Below are 19994 nucleotides of genomic sequence, written 5' to 3'. Positions count from 1 at the left end.
CATAATTTGTTACTTATTTTTCAGGCGACCATAAAATTAATATGTATCATGCTCTACGAAACTTATCATTGCGTATGAAATCTTAGGCAATTTATTGCCATCAAGAGATTTTAATATTTGATGAAACATTTCCCAAGCATGCTATAGAAGTTAATAACGGTCAAAGCAAATTATTTTCACAAATACAATGACTGTGGCGTTTTATTGATTATCCAAACAACGATAAAATTAAGTGGAAAAAAGTTTTTATATGTTTTTTATTTGTTTTATTATAATATATGATAAAACTAGGTTCTGCAAATGGTGAATACTAGTAGTTAAGTAAACAGTAGCCTTGATGTCCAAAAATGTGGTTTCTAATTTTCTATTATTTATAAAATCAAAACCAAAATTTCATCAGAAATCAAAAGATTTGTAAGTAGAAACTTAATTACCTACGCACTTAATTATAAACCACGTTTTTCTTATATTTAAAAACATAATTTTATACATTTTTTCCAAAAAACGTTACTTTCTCAGTGACAATTCTTTTTATCAAACTTTCTTGCGGCAGGTAGGTATCTACCATAATATTGAAATAAGGAAGTCCAAATAAACACCAAAATTTCACATCTGAAAAAGTAATTTTTGAACCATTAAAACGGCCACCATCTTGAAACGAATTCGGAACACACAAACAAATATACATACGAAAAAAAAGCAAATGGTCGAAATAAGATAGGATTTTGCTACGCTCAGTCAATTACGTTTATTCGTGGGTAATGTCGGTATGTAATGTTATTTTTTTTAATTTACAATATTTCGTCTTTTTTAAATGGTGAAATTATAATATTTTTTAATCATCACTATTTCAACTTTCATCTATTACCTCCTCTCAACAGCTTTATGTATTCATTATTACAAGCTCGTTACTAACTTCATCACACATAGTTTTTTTGGAAATGGCTGCATTTCCGGTTTATTAAGTCTCCATGTTTTTCGATAATTATCAACCCTTCGTTGTTGTTTTCCCCTCGTTATTTAAACACTTATTATGGTGTCGGTAATCACCAAATCTAAAATTCTATCGTTTGGTTTTGTAATAAAGTATTGAGGGTAGTATTATTTATCTAGAAATACACAATAATATCGGTTTTCAGAAAAAAAAACCACAGAAGACACTGGACAAAGTTGAAGATGCATTACAATATTGTGCCAACGTCTAAACGCTATCCCCAAAATATCCCACAATCATAATTAACAGATATATATATATATTTTCTTAATAAATGCAAACCTATCGTTATGGTTTCAAGGATTCTCAATTCGAAGGTCACGGGGTTAAATACCAGCGTGCGCAAGTAAATTTTATTGATAAATTTGTGTTATTTCACAATGTTTCACTTAAAAGGCATACTCCGAGTATATCCCTGGTGTAAGACTACCATTCTGAATTTATACGTTGCTTGAAATGTATTTAGCCGTGATTTGTGACCAGATCTGAATAGCCATGTACTCCCCCTCCTTCCTCACCTACTACCTTCAGCCTCACAACATACCTTAATCGGGCATGCCATAGTCTCACTGACTACAGACGATTGTGAGTAGTTGGGACTCACTGCCCCGGGAACTATTCATTGGATAACCAACTCCTCTCACTGTCATTAGTTATCCCAAGTGATGATTTAGCAGGGGTGCTCTGGTTCATGGGGTGAAAGTTGTCCAGGTCTTGATGGTGGATGCGTCTGTCGAACTTCAGAGGCCGGTTGAGGGAGACCATGAGATCTCTCCAGCCGGGCTCTCTACCCATCGCCTTGCAAAGCAGTGGGAGGGATGGATTTAATCGTTCGTCACTGCTGGACACACTTACCCCCAGTTCCTACCCACCCCTCAAACTTTTTTCATTTTCAGAACTTCCTCTCCGTTCTTTCTTTAAAAACACCCCCAACACGGCATCCTTGAAGAGACATTACACCGGAGGCTATGCGTGAAATTATTTTCCTCTGGGCCTATGTGAGGAATTTGTTAGGAGCTATGCATCATTCTCAAAAAATGTTACTATGTACGTTACCACTGGCTTATTTGTACTTACAAGTATTGTATGTACATATATATTACAACAAAATATCCTAAACAAAGCAAATCACTTTACGAGCGTGGATTAAAGGGATCATAAAACAATTTAAAAAATAATAAAATATCCCATAATTATTGCCCCGTTTCCATTGCATATTATAATAATCGCTACTTTAAAACATAAATAACATAAGCTTTCGTGGTATTTTGCAGGTATTAACTTGTCTGTATGTACAGAAAAATACAGCTGTATTCCCATTACCTGAACAAGCCCTGAACCTAGCAGCAGTAATATATTAGTTGTGAAGGTACTTGCAACCAGGAGGCGTGTCAGTAACCATTATATCCCGTGCGATTGAATCTATTTGCATGATGCGTTGTTTTAACGTGACGTACTTTTATAAAAATATAATAACTACTCATATGGAATTTGCCAGGTGCTAATGTAGCTTATATAATATGTACTAATAGATATATATCACAGTAAGCTTTTACTGGAATTATAAATATAAACTACTTGACAACTATAAAACTTCTTCATTGTACATATCATGAGAAACTTTGCAATAAGTAATAATGTTGATTCCGTGGGTTTTTGCTGCTTGAAAACTTCAACGGTTTTTTTTGAAAATAACAGAGGGTGCCACTGCTGTTTACAACAATCCTTAACTGTACAGTCTTTAACATGATAATATTATCAGGCTCAAATTTAACATTATTTTCTTTGACTGAATGTTGGAGAAATTGTCTATTTTGAGAGCGTAGGCCTTATTATGTTCGTAACTTTCGATTATTTCATTAAAACTTTATTGGAAAAAGGAAATTTTCTACTTGTTTTCAAATTTAACCATATGGTCATGTTCCCATGACATGTTGCTGAAAAACTTGTAGGCACATCGAAAGGCGAAGTTTTTTTCCAGGAATTTGAAAGTCGAAAAATGGTTAATAAATTTCAACGTTTTTCTCTGAGATACGATTTTTTCACACTTTATCCAGAATTTTTAAATGACATTAAAAAATAAAATTCATAGGAAAATCTTACTAAAACGAAATCGCGGAAAAGCAAGTTCATATGTACATACCATCTTGACAAAATTTCAATCAAAGTCCTGTCTGAAAATATTGTATAATTTTACGTGAAACAATGTACAACTGTTAGTGAATATATTATAAAACTTTAATTTTTCAGAAAAAGGAAAAATCTTGTGTTTTATTAATGGAAAACTTCGCATCAATTTTCACAGTGACATATCACATGGTGAAAATTTTCCACGCAGTCGTAGACCGTAGCATCTGGTTGGGTCTGCCAGTGGAATATAGAAACCTCGCGTGACCAAGCCAATCATTACACACGAGGCCTCCGGACATTGGACATTGGTATCTCATTCTTTTGAAAGCTGTCATTAATTTAATACTGTTTCAGCTTTGTACCCCGCCCACCCCGCTACGCCCGCTACGCCCGCTGGCCGAGCGGCAAATTAAAATGAATCATGTTATCATTTAAATTATTCCCGGACGGGGTGGAGATTCGGTTAATATCCAATAATGGTAATGCGATTGATTGACTAGGCATTACCCGAGACTAAATATTATTCAGATGGAATAGATTAAACTAAACACCTCTTGAGTTAGAGTAAACGTTTTGAATTGTAATGCCGTGCTCGCATTATGGATGTGTATATGATTTTTAAACCCACCCTTAGATAGATTTTAAATAAATCAGTTTTTAATTTCATTAGCTGTTGTCGTGTACGATCTAAAACTGTAGTCAAATACTGACTTAAGGAGGTCATAATAATTATAAATTCTGAGAAAGATTCTTCCTTATTTTTACATATAAAACTCTTCAAGGTGAAGTTAAGATCGGGTGCCTCTTCTAACGGTAATGTGGAACAATCATAAAAAATCATAGCAATTGAATGTTTACTCAATTTTACCAATCGGATTGTTCGTATTTTGTATTGTAATTAGAAATGCACGAGTAATTAAATGTATTAAATAATTTTAAGTATACAATAAAAGCTTTAGATGTAGTTCTGAGATTTTAAAATTATTGATTTCAAATTCTCATTTAAAATAACAACGCTAAACATTAGCTTCACTATAAAACTTTTCTCTCGAAGTGGGGTAAGGGCGTTCAACGGTCAATCGAAATTATGTAATTATGCATTTCATTTATTTATGCATTTTTTCTCCACCCATTTAATGAAGCGTGGATATTTTTTATGTGGAACTTATTAACCTTTTTTTTGGAGAGATGAAAAACACAAAGAATAAAAAATAGATGGTTAGGTAACTACTTAATATAGTTTAAAAAAATATTTATTTACTAGTCCCTAGTTGCTAACATTGCATTTGGTTGAAAAATATCTAGAAAAACATTTAAAACAGTACATTAGATCTCCGATTCAAAATCTTTCAACCGGCACCTAAATTGAACATAAAATAGCACATTTTTTAGCATTGAAAGTGATATTTAGTATGTATGTATACAAAACGTAAGTAATATTTTATCTAGTTATGTTTGTTTTGGATCCAAATATTCCAAAACTAATAAGCGAAGTCGAGCGTTTATTGGTAAAATAATTTGTAAAGCTTCATTTACACGGACGCTGACAAAAAAGTTTTATCTTTTCTAAAGCTGCGTTCACACCGTCCCTATTAAAAATTGTTTTCACAATGTTTTTTTTTTAAACAGGAATAATGTGTACTTGTATAACGTTTTCATAATAATTATTTAAATGACATTGTAAATTCACCGTTAGTACTTTCAGATTTAAATTCAAAGCGTCAAAGTGAAGTTTGTTGTGGCTAAAGGAAACCCGTTAAATTTATTTTATTTTAGTTTATTAGAAAACATATTATAATATACATTTAATTAACAACAAAATTGTTTACCAGGTTCCACAAAACAGCGAAAATTGTGGCTGATTTGATTTTGGAGACAGTTTTTCATTAGGATAACGTATCCATAGTTTTTAGGGTCAAGACTCCCAAGATAGCCATTTGACTGAGAGAGACTCTCAACAAAGACACTGTGTTTTTATTTACCATGGCAGCATAGATATAGGTGTCATTTTTATGGGGTTTGGGGTCAAAGAATACGATTTTGATCTCAAAAAAGGTTTTTAGATTCTGAATGGCTGATTTGACTTAGGCGAAGTTTTAGTAAATTGATGTTATTTTCGTTTATTTATTTACACCCTTTTTAGGGTTTTTTACATATGAATAGATTCAATTCAATTTTACCCGGCTCAGAACAGATATTGTCTAGTGAGTCGGGTAGCGCACATAATTTGTAAACAAATATTGATGTCAATAAACGCCCGGGTTACCGGCAAATTTAAAAAAAAAAAAAAATTAAATGAATAGATTTATTATACATAGTTGATACTTATGCGTAGTTAATAATTATACATAGTTATTATACGTACGTTGACTACATGAATAAGCACATTTTGAATTTGTTTAGTGATAATTTTAAAATGTCCACAGTTTATTTGATAACTGCCGTGATTGTGATCTTTCTGAAAGTGATAAATATAATGGGTCACAATCAATAAATTCCGTTTTTTTTGGGAAATAAATAAAAAAAATATATTTTTACACGGGTTTTTTTTTTAACATGTGTAGGTATTCATTTTTACGTGCGCATTGTTTTTTACACATGTATTGTTTTTTTCCATGGGTATTGTTTTTTTACATGTACACCAAAAATAAAACCGTTACAGATTTCCTGCTTATGATTTTACCTCTAACTAGTTAATTTCCTTCGACAACTTGAACTTAGCTTTAAGAGGAAGCTACAAGCCAAAAAATTGTATATTATTGGTATATCTCATACTGTAGGTAATAGGAATTAAAATCTTGACAAACGGAGTCTAGAAACGTGCGATTTCAAGAACGAAACTGGTTTTTATTTATTTTACAATATAAAAAATTGTATATTCTTGGTATATCTCATACTGTAGGTAATAGGCATTAAAATCTTGACAAACGGAGTCTAGAAACGTGCGATTTCAAGAACAAAACTGGTTTTTATTTATTTTGTAAATAATTTTATTAGAAAGCAAAAAATGTTATCAAGTGAAACTGTCATAGATAATCTTTGCTATAATATTGTATTTTTTAAAGTTTTTTTAGTGGTTTACATTTATATTTTTAATTGAGTAATTTACTATTTTATTTGTCCTCTACTCAAACAAAACGATAGGAAACCCTTCAATTTATTTAAAACTTAATTTTTGGTAGTCATAATGTATACCAATTCGTTATAAAAATTAATCAAAATAGTGATTTAGCATTAAGCTTCGCCTTAAAGAAGATTTAATTTTTTAAACCTTAACCGAACGTTACGCACGAAACTGAAGAAGCTAAAACCATAATCTATTGCATTTAGATTGGGCGAATAGGAAATATTAATTCCATTACTCTATTTTTTTATGCGTGAAACCACACAAGAGTCCTAACTGCTCCCAACCTGGAGACAGTGAGACTATGGCATCTCTGATTGGGATATGTTGTGAGGCTGAAGGTAGTGGGGAGGGGAAGGATATGGGGAAGAGGAAGGTAGGTAAGTACTTGGCTACTCAGATATGGTCAACAAACACGGCCAAAGCCATTTCAATTTTGAATGGTGGTCTTACACCAGGGCGATACACAGAGTATATTCCACTCCGGAACGTGCCGCAAATATAATAACATTATTTTTAATGAGTAAACTGTGAAATAACACAAATTAATATAATTAAATTTGATTTGAACCCGCGACCTAAAGCTTTCCAGTCGAGAGCCTTACCTCTCGACCACGCAGGCCATGCAACATGCGTCTATTAAGAAACAACGTTACACATGCAGGTAGTGATTAACCGATTCCAGGATTTTAGAAGCTAGATTGTATACACTAAACTGCAATAAAAACAATGTACCACAAAGTTTCTTCGACCTCTCAGCATAGAAAACATTGAAACTTCTTCAGGAAGTCATTTATAACAGCATGCTGTTATATTTTTTATTGCGAGAGTTGAAATAATTAATGTCGCGGAGCTTATAGTATGTAGCATTGGTCATTTTTATTTTATTATTTGGCTCTCCGCTTACAGGTGCATTAGAATGGACTCGTTAATGGAGGTAAATTACTAACTTATCGCCTAGAACATAATTTACTTCGCCTATCCATGCTACTGCATTGGACATGCGCAAGTTTTTTTTTGCCGAGAATAAACAAACATTTTGACAATGTGCATGTAAATTATTTTAAGCACGAAATAGGTACAAACACAGAATATTATGCGTCTAAGCTAAGGATAATAATTTTAAAACTTCTGATTTTGAGCAGTAGTTTGACGACCTCCGCGGTCAAGTGTAAGGCTCTCACCTAGCAATCAGGAAGGCATGGGTTCAAATCCCGGCGTGCGCAAGATAAATTTATTTGAATAATTTGTGTTTTTTCACAATTCGCCCTTATGTAAGACCACCATTCAAAATTGATGGCTTCAGCCATGTTTGGTGACAATATCTGAATAGCCAGATACTTTAACAACTTCTTCATCCCCATATCCTCCCCCTCACCACTACCTCAATTAAGGATGTTATAGTCTTAGTGGCTCCAGACGGTTGCGACTTTTAAGCGTGAATCACATAAAAAAGTTAAGATGCAATTTTTTCCCAAGTACAGAAAAAAGATGTGGCCTCCAAAATATCAAGGTAAAAAATATTCACTATTTTGTTTAATTTCTCGTATTGCATTGTTCGTTATTGCATCTCATGGGAAAGAATTCATTGATTTTAATTAACTTCAGTTCTTAGAGTAGGTAATCAAGTAATATTCAATTCTGAAAATTGATCACTGCTGAAATATTTAATAACGTTTTCCCAATTTGTTTGAATTTGGCAGTGCAGCTACGAATTTAAAAAATCCCTCCTCCAAAAAAGCCTCCGTTTGACTTTTACGGAATATATTAAAACTTAATATTTTTATTTCCTCAATCATAAAACTTTCCTCTCGAAGAGCACTTATAAAGTGGATCGTAATTTTGACGAGATTTAATAAACTGCTTCAGAATAAAATTCACCCATTGAGAGAAAAGTCATTAGAGTAGCCTCCGGTTTGATTTGTGATTTTTGAAACAATCGGATTCGACATCTAGCCTGGGAAAATAAATATTTAGTTCATATGACTTTCTTACATTCGGTTGAATACAAAACAAATTGTAGCACAATTGCAATACGTTCCAGATTGTTTCATATTCATAATGTTGTCATGGTGAAATACTACAAATTCAGTCGTGAAAATTTGCAGGAAATAGTTTTATGAAGTGTTTGACTCGATCTGAATAGCGAGATATTTTTCACCTTTCTCACCTAATTCCTCACTTCCCTCAATCTCAAAACATACGCTAAATAGGGACGCCATACTCCTTATTCAGACAGTTGGGAGCAGTTGAGACTCTAGTGCCGTTTTCACATTAAAAACATATTATTATGAGGGAGGGGGGGAGGAAGGAATCTGGAGGTGAGTATATCCAGGAGTAAATTATGAATCCATCCCCACCACTACGGAACAAGGCGTTGGTTGAAAAGGTCAAAGAATATCACTTAACCGGGCTCTCCCTCATATCCCCAATCCTCCACAACCAGGGCCGGCCCTATTCGGGCGCAATTGGAACAGACCGCTCCGAGGCTCCAAGTTGCTAATACCTAACAGTACTAACCCATCAGACCTGAAATAATTTTTCACAAATAAATCATCGGAATATTTTGATTACAGTGATTACCTTCCTGGGCGGAGCAACCCTACTAAGTCACCACACGTAGCCACTTGGGGTGACCTACAGCAGAGGTCCTGGTTATTTAATGAATGGTTCCTGGCAAGATGACAGGCCCGAGGGAAGTTATGTCTCCTGTATGGATTTAATGAAAGAAAACAATATATTACTAAAGCTACTCAATTGCCTAAGTACGGTATTTTAACCGTTGACATTTTAGCGATTACCTTTTGACGCATATCACAAATTGTCCTGTTTTTTTCTTAGGTTTGTCAACAGTGATTCATATCAAAGCTCTCGAAATACAATTACATTAATTAAACTTGGTTGATACTATCACTAATTACAGACAAACACAACATTGATGAACATAACACTGTAAGTAAAGAATAATGTATATGTATGCACCTACATGCATACATGTATACACACATACATACACTTACATATACATTTCATAACAGCAACAGTAATTATTTTTTAGATCAACACGATAGGTAGCTTTAAGTCTTGTTAACGTTTGATTTGAAGGTGGCCAATGATGACATTGACAAATCAATGGAATGACTTTTATATGTCTCGTTAAAATAACGGCACATTCTCGGTAAAGGTGAGTCATACCCCAGCTTAGTTTTATATTTTTTAATATGTAACGGAATATAATGTATAAGTCGGGAACCAATTCTAGGAACGTTGAAGATAATTTGATAGAGTAAAAAAGGGCAGTTAATTAGAGCATTAACAATTTTAAAAAGAAAATTTAATTTGAATACTTGTTGTAGTTATTTATTATCGTAACACAATAATTCTATTTTCCGCTTTTTGTTAATCAATGATCTAAGAAAGGTTTTAGGTGGTACGCCTGCTTTTTGAATGTGTAAGAGCGAGATGACAGATCGACGTATAAATGATGATGGACGCATCTGCTCGCTCTCTTTTCCCAACCGACAGCTAAGAAGATAGTAGTAGACAATCCGTTCTAAAGTGTTAATAAACATTCTATCCGCACACGCGTATCATTATTGAGATCCTCACAGTGCCACCAAGTCTGTACATAAAAAAATAATAAATTAATAATAATAATAATATCTTTATTTAGGGAAAGTTTACACATTACAACTGTAAATACATTTTATGGTGTACATTGATTTGTAAATTTTATTTTTAAGGTTATTAAATTAACAGAAAAATACAAACATAATATGATGAAGGTAAAAAGAAAATAAAGTGCATTTAGTTGAGGTTTCTCAAATACCGCCTCACTAGGCTAGTCTGTGTTGAGGCAGAATTTTTCGTATTAGTTCCTAATACCTTTGAAACATACCTATACTTGTATTAAGATGTATTCGCTCAATAATGTGGTGACTTCAAAAACTGCGAATTTGGGTGAATGCACCGGTGAAGGCCCTATTCTTATTTTTGATCCAAGTTTTAACATTATCTTTGAAATTTTTTTGTGAATAACATTGTTTTATTCTGTCTGGAAGAATGTTGTAGAGTCTTGTCGCAAAGTATTTAAAGTTTTGTTGACCAAACGTAGTATGTGTTATCGGTATTTGTAGTAAGTTTTTGTTGTTGCTTCGAGTCCATCGTGTATTTGAATTTTTTTCGTAGTAATTATGTGTATTTGAGTATAGATGAGTTAGGATAGTTTTCGCATATAGCTGCCGAACATCAAACACATTCATAATATTAAAAATTAGATTCGAAACTGTAATTAAAGGTAGCCTTAGAATTATTTTTTAAATGGTTTTCTGAGCCTTTATGATTAGGTCTAGTGTAGATGAAGTGCCGCCTCCCCATGCTATGATACCATACTCAATAATACTCGCCTTTGTGGGATTTTTTTGTTACTCTTTCATTCTATATTACTATGTATGTACCTGAATTGTATATGTATCAAAAATTTTGTTAATAAAAAAAATAATAAAAAAAAATAGATTGGCAGACTGCAAAATAAATCATTTACAATTTACATGTTACGTACTTACCTCTACTGTATGTTATTGCCTCTATTTGTTTATGCATTACTTTTTCCTATGTCATTAATCTCTGTCATATATTGGTGTACAAATGTTTCATTAGGATTATGAAAAAAACACAAAAAAAAACCAATAAAAATGTTAAACGCTTTCAGTCTTTTCTGTTAATGTTATTATAAGCAATTTAAAGAATTTTTGTTTATACATCACCATAGAGGTCATTTTCGTACCGCAAAGAACATTCTTGTACATTTTAAATCAAAGGAATAAGGGTACTCGTTACGGGTCAACCTGGGAGAGCTTTGCTTTATGTTACACTTATAAATTAATATTTTAACTACATTTTTAATATCTCGCCATAAAAGATATAAACAATTATAAGAGTCAGGATTGAAAACGGCGATACTTGATTACTTGGCTAATTAAAATAAACACTTCGAAAGCATTCTTTGATTTGAAATTTCATCGTTTAATAAAAACTACTAATTTAATATTTTATACCTTTTAATATTGGAAAATCTAATAAATTCTTTTGCGCTTAGCTTGATTTGAAATAAATGTTTCATGATCCATAGATTGGTCATTGCAAATCAATTAATTTTTAGATATGTTTTTATAAAAAAATCATTGAGTAAGGATTGATTTTTGAAATTATTGTACTAATTTTAATTTGGTATAAATCAAACACCACATTAAGATTTTGTGACAGCAATAAATTTAATGCTATTAACGATACTATAAAAAACATTATTAGATAAGAATGTATAATATTACGTGTAAAGCAAGGAGTTTGTCAAGGCAAAGTTGTGAGGTGGTCTCTCCATAATCCTTGCGGAATAAACGAACTTATAGTTGCACCTCTGCCCTAATGACGAAGACTGTAATGCTGCCCGAAACGTTGGCTAAAGAAGGAGGTAGCACAACACGGCAATATACCCCAAAAATATATAACTATAGGACTTGTAGTCTGTTTGTTAGTTTATAATGTGCGGGCGTTGCTCGGGTTTTACGCAGAATTTTCTGTTAAAAATCAAATGCAGACTTTACTCTTATTTTAAAGGTCAACTCTGCATAATTTTATCAATCTTGGAAAAAAAACCACAAATTGTTTATTTCCCAAATAGACTAAAAAAAATAAATGAAAATAGATAGTTTTTTTTTTTCTTGCAAATAAATATCAATGTATATCATGGTCACCCTACGTGTTTACTACATTATACTGTTGGCTAGAATTAGGTACCCAATTTGTAGAAACGTTAATGTAACAATATTGTTCTCTCAATATATAATCTTTGTGCTATATTTTTTTATTTTTTATTATTTTGTAAAAATATTAAACTCAACACAGGCTTCTTCTAGTGAGGTCAAAAATTCTAAGGTAAAAAAGATACAATGTAAAGAAAAATAAATAAATAAAGATGTATTGTTTTTATAAAAAAATATTAAGTAGCATCGAACGAGTACATAAATGTTATCTTAAAAAATGTATAAGTTAGTTTCATATATGTGTTAGATTTACTATTTAAATATATTCATTTTTTTAAGAAAGACGAACATTCCTGGGTTACGAATAACCTGTCAATATTTGAAAATTAACTTCTACCACCACAGTAAGTGAAAAATGTTGCTTGTGTTTGTAATTTGTTCATTTAAAAAATATGTTTTTTGTAAAAAAAAATCACAACGTGACAATTTATTTTTTAAATTTTACATATATTTATTTATATAAATATAAAGTACATAGTGGTTCAAACCAAAATTTGAATTAAATTGTTTAATTTATTTATAATGGATAACCAAAAAGATATAGCTACTTTCACAAGTATGGATATCATTTTGTTTGTTGTTTACATATTTTTTTCCTTCTATTAACTTCCATTTGCTGTTTTATACGCTCATGAGGGCTATATATTTCTTCCGGAATTCTAATTGAATAATATGAATTATATTGTGTAAAAGCGTTAATGATAGAAATAAATAAATTAATAATCCTTTTAATATAGGTTTTTCGGGATTCTAAACATCACGTTCCTGCTTGTCACGTGTCACATTGAAGATTGGTCCACGTTGTCAGGGCGCAAGGAGTAAGGGCCAAGTGCTAAAAATATAGGGCATAAGGCGCAGGGCACAAGACGCAACACAGGCAAGATACATATTGCCTAAAACCGTGGAAATTAGCATAATAATATCACCTCGACGCGCAACGCTAACCCGAAACGAGAACAACGACAGAGAGAAAACAGAACGGCATCGCGAGTGCAAGTCACAAGTTGGCAGTTGACTGGTCTTAGGGGGGAGAAAGCTCTCACTGTAAACTTTGTGATTGTTGCGCTGCTCGGGAGCAGAGCTTTGACACACATACAAAGTTCCATTGGGAGTTTTCCTCCCTAATGCTGCTCTCTTTGATGTTTCCCAATGCCTATTACGAGAATATTCTTTTCATATTTTCGTTTATATCTGCACGCGTGCTCGGGAAGTTTTCAAATGTTCGAATCAAATTTAATTTGAAGTTTGATTTTTGTCGGGCAAAGGCAAGTTTGGATTTTTTTCTCTCACTTGAAAAATGTAAAAAAATACATTAAAATGTTAAATACGCACCCACCTTTCCTAAAAATATTTTTTCAAACGTTAACATAAATGTTGCGTAAATGCCAATATTTCTCTTTTCGGTCAGAAACTTTACCTATTTTTAGTAAGCAAGCTTGTTTCAAAAAAACTCTATTAAAAGCCATGTATATATGTAAATAAATATATATTTGGTGTTTTTCATTTTATACATACGATGAACCACCAAAGCTAAGTTTGTGTACGGGGGATGTGTCATTAAGTTTGTTATTTTTTATTCATATGCCTAAGTGTTTCGTTTATATTTTCAGTGTGTATTTTAACGTGAAGTTTAAAATATTTAATGTAATGTGTATTTAAATATATAAAGCAAAATAAACGCTACCAGGAGGCCCTAAGAAAAATAATTTCGCTCAGAGCATATGTCATCTTTGGGGATGTTGAGTGGTGGGAAGAAACACAGAGGCCGGCAAGTCGTTCTACGGCCGAGCTGTTAAACTGAAGAACGGGTCGTAGAAGCGACCTGTTCTAATTTGATAAATGTCAACCGTGAACATACGTTGTGCGGGCGTTTGGCGTATTTTGCTCCAGACCAGAGGTTGCTGTCAAATTGAACAGTGGGACGCACTTTCGATATGTAGATGGTCAGCCTTAGTTGTGTACTGTAGTAATGTATCTGAAAATATCCGCGGGCCCTATACAGTACGCCCAGATTCTGAGAGGCAACATGTATCTGACTTCAATGCATCTCCCATGCCTGAGCTGTTCATTTAGAGTTACACCAAGCGTGTCATTGTAATGACATACTTGAACAAGTTGAAGATAACATAAGTAATTTTGGTTAATAGTGAGTTATTTTATGGTTGAACAGCAATTACAATATTTTTCTACATAATAATAACATTTTAAGATACTCGGAATGAAGGTAATAAGACTAAAATGTTATTGTTTCTGTTAAGTTTGCTTGTAAAAATTGTAGTTTATTTGAATCTAAACTAGATTGCACGAACTGGCATTGTAACATAAAGAGAGTTGCCGACTTCATGCATATTTCGTCCCGTAAAATGTTTACTACTATCCCCCGTGCAAAGGAACGTACGGTCATTAAATTATAATATTAGTCTTTTGCATAAACCAGTTTATTATTTCAGAAGCAATTTAATTTCTAAATTTAACGGAAAATTGATCTGCTGAAAAATAAGTCATATCGCAGATAGTCAAAGAAATATTTATTTAACTGACTTTACGATGTAAGTAACTACTATTATTATTTTCTGGTTGTCATATCTATTTATTTTATTTTACGTCTTGCAACGGAATAATAGCTCAGAAATGAGAGAATAACACCAGTTTATGGAATATCAAGCACAAAAGACCCCTCTCATAGATATTCAAGGAAGTGTAAACACGTTTAGGAGTTTTGTTACATTAATGGTATAATAAAACATCTGTTTTATGGAAATTAAAATCAGTGCCATTGCATTATTTGATAAAGCAATTTGCCATTTTAATAACACCAAATGAAAGATGTGACTGAAAACATTTTCATTTGCTCATTTTTAATCTCTTTTTATTTACTTTTTAATGGACGAATAAAATTTTCAGTTTTGTTTATTGTACTTTTTATGTGAAAGCGGATAAAGAACATTTCAAAGCATAACTACAAAAACATAATGCGAAAATCTGATTTTAATTAGTTTCACGAATTATTAAACCTAAACGTACTTCTAGATTACAAATGTTTGGTAAGTTGGACTAAGTTAAAAATGTAAAAATAAATATTCTTAGATAGGTTGACCCAAACATAAGTATTTCTTCGTTTAAACAATTTTAAAGTCTTCGATATTTATTACTACTTCGCTATCGAGAATTGTACTTCATAAATATATTACAATGTAGTAAGTAATAGGTACATACAGTGTTTTGTCAGCCTTATTGAAAAATTAATACCTCTTTTTGTTTGTACTAATTCCTTGTTCATATTATGTTCATGACCTTGTCAAAGCTCCATTTGATGAAAAACCTGTAATATTTCCAGAAAAATCATATTATTTCGAAGCAAGATAGGCATTATTTTGGTAATTTGCACAATTCGAAGAAAAAATTTTTTTCACCGTCTTTTCATCTATTTATACTGGGTTTATAAAGATGTAATATAACTCACATAATACAAAAATTATAAAAATTTAATCAAACATAGGATACACTAATATGCATCCGTCTTAATAAAGATTCAAAACAAAGACACAAAATTTAAGAATAAAAATACAAAATTATACAAAAGCTTACTCAAATGACAAATAATAAAAAAAACAGGCAAGAGACACACATACAGACACAAAAGACACTAATAATACCTATATAATATAATTAGCACAACATTTTTTCTGTAGCCATATAAATTATCGAAGAAAATTTCTACTTCGGCACACTCTGTCAGAGGGCTAAAATAAAACACGCAATGGCATATAAAACAATGTGAATTGAAACATTTATTTCAATATTGCTAAAACAATAATGTAGTATCAAGATAGCGTGAATTATTTTGGGTAAGCATAGTAGATTAGCCAATTGCCTTCTAATTTTAAGTGTATTACTCTCGAAGCATTCATGATGTACGCCGTATGATCTAAGATGTTCATGTAGACCACAATTGAAAGATAACATTCTTACAATTTTTTTGAACCGGACCATCAATTTTTTCATATTTGCTGAATTGTAGCTTTGTAAAAGGTTAGAATTGATTGAGGGGGAATAAATACCATCATTTTCGTCTTACGTCAACTTACAATAACAATCATTTAATGCCTTTAGATACGTGATTCTAATTATTATCGTTGAAGAAGTGGTACCTTATAGTTATAAGTAACATTAGAAATATTATTCTCCATATTTGCTAAGCAGCTGAAATTGTTGCTTGCTAAAAATTCCAGTCTGAGAAGTATGGGATACGTAGTTGTTTAACTTTTTAGTTAAAATTGTTTTACAAATATAAAGATAATTCGTAAACCCGTTATTTAGAAGCCTTTTAAATAATTTAAAATTGAAAGGTTGTTTGATCCCTTTGAAGTTTTCGCGTTTCTACTAACTTCCTCTTGTGAATAAATACATGGACTAAAACAGAATGGATCAACGTACATTAACTTGTGCATTATGTATGGTAATAGTTAGTTAGGAAGCTCTCCCTTTCGACTTTGTGTGCCTATATTCTCGTACGGAATACAATATCGTCTAGTTAATATTTTACTATCCATTATTTCGTGCATCCCAAACTGCATTTTATACGGAAGTCTTTGTACGTCGCATTTCACATGCAAAGGGAAATACCTTGGCTTTTACAGCAGACATTAAAGTCTCTCGTTATCTCATCTCGCGATTCCCTATTTGACTTTTAACCCCTCGCCTCCCCACCATCACCTCCTTGTGACTATGCGCATAATGTTTGCTATGCACATTATTCCAAATGCGATAAGAATTTTATTTACACAGAAACTACGAAGATTTTAATAGACATTACTAAAATCATATTTTCGGCTGTGATGCTACTCCGGTTCTACGTAATTTTGCTTTGAATCTAAGTTTCCTTCCTTTTGGAGAATTCTATAAAGTGCGAACATATCTATAATATAATATTTTTAACATTAAGTAATTTGATTGCCATTTTCCATTATTTTCAACTTATTAATCAAGAATTCAAAATATCACATTCGGATGAGATGCGATGCGTTCAACGCTACTAACTCTACTAAAAACTCTTTCGCCGAACGACCGGAAACTTAATCTACTTTTAAAATAGTGGTATAATGTTTCGACGAGATATTCGTACGTAGTAGTGCCTTTACGACTATACCGTGATTTTTTATGGGTCGGCGGTATTTCTTTAACAATCTTAAGCAGAAATTGGCGTTTTTCTGTACCTCACGTTACGTTCTGAAATATTATTAGTTATTTTTCAACTACCCTACGACTACGGCTAGGACCTCGGTACCTAAGGACTTTTGTAAGTTGACAAGAGTGGGAAAAATTAATTAAATATTACTGACAAAAAAACGAAAATTTCTCCAATTTATTTCTTGCCCGTGGAAATAAATTTTCCTAATTAATAACTTATAAATAAATATCACATTCATTGATATTATATATCATTTTCTTGCCAAAAAAACATGGCGTTCATTATTTTAATCCCTCCAATTTACGTGGAATGTATTCAGGAAATGAATTCATTTCCTCTCAAACTCGGCAATTATTTGAACATTAAAATACTGAATCAAAATTTGTCCACATTTCGCTAGTCTATCAATCCCGGCAGTAATTACAAGGCCGGGCCCAATTGCTGACTAATTGGACGCCCATAGAAATCCCTTTTAAAGCATTCCATCCACGGGTTCCTATGGACCGGCCACCCCCTTGCCTCGCCTCGTCTTGTCCTGTATATTTCCTTTGAATTAAAAAGAAATAGCGCAATTAACGACACTAGGGATGAATGGTTCGTTAGGATTTAAGGGATAAGACATTACTATTGTTCCTACGTTCTTCTTCTCGGTTCCAACGGATTGTGTCTACCATTGGTGTCTTATGGCCTTCTTTTGTCTTTTCGTGTGCCTTTAAATATCAATTTGTTCTTTCCGGAATTAATGCTGAAACTGTGAAGAGTATATAATATAATATTATATACCTTCATGCTAGATATAAATATATTCATCCATGGCTTGCAGAAAAGTCAATAGATATCGTAAATTAAAATAAAAATCAATATATTTATCCAATAAACTATCTAGATTACATTTAGTTCGGGTAGAATTTTGCAATCATACATGAAAATAGCCGCCAAAAATTATGCGTCAAGAAAATGTTGGCGGTTCTCAGTCGAAGTATTTATTTATTTGTTTTAAGGAACATTAACAGTCTTCATATTAATTCAATATACAAAGAGGATGCAAAAAAAACTGACCAATTATAAATGTCCACAGATGATTGATTTGGTAATATACAACTAAGTATGGTATGGATATACAATACATTGCTATGGTCGAATTAGCTCTGTAGTCAGAGCACTTCCCCGGCAAGGACGAGGTCCTGGGGTTAATTTCTAGATCCGACTGAATCTTTTTCTGTCTTTTGGGCATAGACTACATTAAAATATATCAACGCTCCCCATACAATCGCATACAGAAATGTCACACAAGACAGATATTTCTTAAGTGTGGGCGTGGTCTCGATGATGATGCCTTCATCTGCTATCCAAGTGATATTTGAAAATGATCCGACCCCCTCAGGAAGGAGAGGGGGTTAGATTTATTAGGGAGCTGTCGTGGTCACGCGGCTGTCAGCTGTTAAGGTGACAGATCCTGTAAAAATAAATGATATTCCGTACTCTTCCACTCCCTCTATCACACGCTAAGGGGGAGAGGAAGATTATAGCTTCGTGTTATACTACAACATATAATATGTATAGGCCACGCCCAAAAACGCTTCATGCATATAGCATCGTCTGACACGAGCTTTCAATGAAGCAATGTTATTAAAATTAAACATGTCGACAGAGCAAATTTCATTCCCAACACTATGCAATATCTGTGGACATGAATTGTACATAAAATTAGTTCGAAAAGCAACTACGTGAAATGGTTCACGACTAGTGTTATATTTATTGGTTACGTTCAAATTCAAATTTTCTAAATAATGTTAGTTAATGATTTTAAATAATAACGTAATAATTAGAGGAGGAGTATGTGTAATGTACCACGTTAAATTCAAACGTGGTCCAATCTATCGCAGAAGTGCGACAAAATACCCAAATGCATTGGATAAAACCACTTTACCCCGTTTCTGGGGAAAATTTAAAAATTTAAATATTTAAAAACAAAAAAACATTTTGGCTTAAAATTTGTATAATAAAACAATAAAGATTTTTTTAACCCTTTCGATTATATTCTGCAGAAATAAATACGGTGCTATTCTAAACTAGACAAGAGTAAAAAGAAAACAAAAAAACTCCGACTATAAATTCAAGCTTTATACAAAGACACTACTAATACCATGCAATAAAAGCTTTCAACAGTTTAAAACTTGAAATTAAAATTGAAGAAAATAAAAATAAATTCAGACACAAAATTACAAAATGGATTGAAGAACAAAAAAGACAATTTTACCAAAATTTCAAAGCATAAAATAAAAATAAAACCTACACGTAACACCCAAAACCAATATAAACACACATCACTCACAAACACACAAGATTATTTTCAATGTACTATTTTTTAATTATAAATATATTATTATGTATTATGTATTTTTAATTTTAAATGCATAATTTTTCTCTTTAAATGTATTATGTAGTTTATATTTTCATATTATAAAATGAAGGCCTCAGCACGGGCAAGCCACCCAGTGAGGCCTACATTACTGGAAAACTTGAATTGTAAAAAATATTGTACCTAATAAAAAAAAATAAAAAAAACTGAAGGAATAAAAAGGAATATTTTAAAAGAGTACCCACGTAAATCATAATACCATTTAATAAAGCAATTAAAGTGATTACTAAAATATCAGATCTCTTTTAAATTACCTCGAAATATAAATTGGAAATATCGCGTTACCTATCTGCTAAATTGGAAAAACTGTG

This window comes from Hesperophylax consimilis, chromosome 13, assembly GCF_061612785.1.
Source record: "Hesperophylax consimilis isolate HC1 chromosome 13, BYU_Hcon_1.0, whole genome shotgun sequence".
In the NCBI taxonomy this organism is placed as follows: domain Eukaryota; kingdom Metazoa; phylum Arthropoda; class Insecta; order Trichoptera; family Limnephilidae; genus Hesperophylax; species Hesperophylax consimilis.
Note: the sequence above shows the minus strand (reverse complement) of the source record.